Below are 2,753 nucleotides of genomic sequence, written 5' to 3' on the forward strand. Positions count from 1 at the left end.
AAGTGCCCTTGACCATGCCCACTTTGTGTGGCCACGCCCCAATTGCCACACCCCATTTTTTAAAAAAAATACTCCTTTTAAATAGATGAAATGGCGGGAGCAGACGCAAATGTGCTATACCCTCATACTGTACTACCTAAGGAAAACAAAATAGCAACTCCTACATATAAATACAAATATAGAGAGAAGGCAGTCAGTTATAAGTGAGTTATAACTATGTACCAGTTTTACCCCCCCCATACACAGTGCCCCCATACACAGTAGCCCCCCATACACAGGTGCCCCCCCATACACAGTAGCCCCCCCCACAGTGTCCCCCATACACAGTAGTCCCCCCATACACAGTAGCCCCCCCCACACAGTGTCCCCCATACACAGTAGCCCCCCCATACACAGGTGCCCCCCCATACAGAGTAGCCCCCCCATACACAGTAGCCCCCCCACACAGTGTCCCCCATACACATTAGCCCCCCCATACAGAGTAGCCCCCCCCACAGTGTCCCCCATACACATTAGCCCCCCATACACATTAGCCGCCCATACACATTAGCCCCCCATACACAGGTGCCCCCCATACAGTGCCTCCATACATGCTACAGCTTCTTCTTCAGCGTCCCCTCTCTATATGCGGCTCCTTGTTCTGTGGAGCCAGGCCCTTTTATAAGGTTGCGCCCGTGCGTGGGTGTCACGTCAATACGCACGGGCGCAACCTTATAAAAGGACCTGGCTCCACAGAACAAGGAGCCGCATATAGAGAGGAGCCACTGGGGAACGCCTGACTACAGCCAGCGCATCCCGCTGTCGGGATAGTTACATGAATGTCCCGCATTACGGAAATGCGGGACATTCATGGAACTATCCGGGACAGCGGGACGCGCTACCAAAACCGGGACTGTCCCGCGGAAAGCGGGACAGTTGGGCGGTATGATGTTGATTGTTTTTAACCAATAGGGCTGCCTTTGTAAACCTTAGAAGAGATGCTAACAGACCCTAAAGCCGGCCATACACGTTCAGATTTTAGTCTTCTTTCGATGAGCGTTCGGATATTGGGCCTAGGTTTGAATGCAATGATCTAAAACTAACATTCAGCCTGAAATTGTAGGATAAAGCCCTAATACAGGTATGGGATCCCTTATCCGGAAACCCATTATCCAGAAAGCTCCGAATTACGGAAAGCCTGTCTCCCATAGACTCCATTTTAATCAAATAATTCAGAATTTTAAAACTGATTTCCTTTTTCTCTGTAATAATAAAACAGTATCTTGTAATTGATCACAACTAAGATATAAATAATCCTTATTGGATGGAAAATAATCCTATTGGGTTTAATTAATGGTTTATTGATTTTTTAGTAGGCTTATGGTATGGAGATCCAAATTACAGAAAGACCCCTTATTCGGAATACCCTTGGTCCCGAGCATTCTGGATAATGGGTCCTATACCTCTAATAACAAATGGGAGGATGTTCTGAACATGAAATAGTTGGCAGGCACCTATCGTACGACTCCGATTGTATCCCCCAAGGGTATTGGCAGATACACAGTACAAGTGCAGATATTAGCATTAGCCGACCAAAATTTTCTAACCTGTCCGATCAACTAAATGACAGATTGCCATGGCATGAAAATTATTGGGACGATAATTCCGCACATGACCAAAACTAGATTTAGTGCAATTTTCTTGGTACATGTATGACCAGCTTTAGTCTACTAAACAATCATATAAACAGCTAATATATTAAATAGGACTGTTTTGCCTCCAATAAAAGGTGATTATATCTTAGTTGGGATCAAGTACAGGTACTGTTTTATTATTACAGAGAAAAGGGAATCATTTAACCATTAAATAAACCCAATAGGGCTGTTCTGCCCCAATAAGGGGTAATTATATCTTAGTTGGGATCAAGTACAGGTACTGTTTTATTATTACAGAGAAAAGGGAATCATTTAACCATGAAATAAACCCAATAGGGCTGTTCTGCCCCCAATAAGGGGTAATTATATCTTAGTTGGGATCAAGTACAGGTACTGTTTTATTATTACAGAGAAAAGGGAATCATTTAACCATTAAATAAACCCAATAGGGCTGTTCTGTCCCCAATAAGGGGTAATTATATCTTAGTTGGGATCAAGTACAGGTACTGTTTTATTATTACAGAGAAAAGGGAATCATTTAACCATTAAATAAACCCAATAGGACTGTTCTGCCCCCAATAAGGGGTAATTATATCTTACAAGGTACTGTTTTAATATTACAAAGAAAAAGGAAATAATTTCTAAAAATTTGAATTATTTGATTCAAATGGAGTCTATGGGAGGTGGACTTCTCATAATTTAGAGCTTTCTGGATTCGGGTTTCTGGATAATGGATCCTATACCTATATTAAGAAGATATGGGTGCCAAAAGAGCTGTAAGGAGAGCTGTGGTTGTATTTAAATGACTGAGCACTGTAATTACAGAAGATTGCAGATGGAAATCTAAGGAGGTTACAGAGGCACAAGAATGAAACCTATCATAAAAATAGGATAATAATGGGAATACAGTTTGCCAGGGGATGGTGGGAGCTGTAGTACAGAGCCCACAAGTAAACAAACATTTATCCACAACAGGCTGGCAGCTAACAGGAGTGATATAATACAGAGAGCAACCTGCCGACTTTAGTTTGAAGGGTGAGTAGAAATCAGCCGCTCTTGGCTCCACAGACTAAATTTTACAGTAGTGCTTTGCAGAAAAAAACCCCAGTACATTAACAT

Source organism: Xenopus tropicalis, chromosome 2 (genome assembly GCF_000004195.4).
Source record: "Xenopus tropicalis strain Nigerian chromosome 2, UCB_Xtro_10.0, whole genome shotgun sequence".
NCBI classification, from domain to species: Eukaryota; Metazoa; Chordata; class Amphibia; order Anura; family Pipidae; genus Xenopus; species Xenopus tropicalis.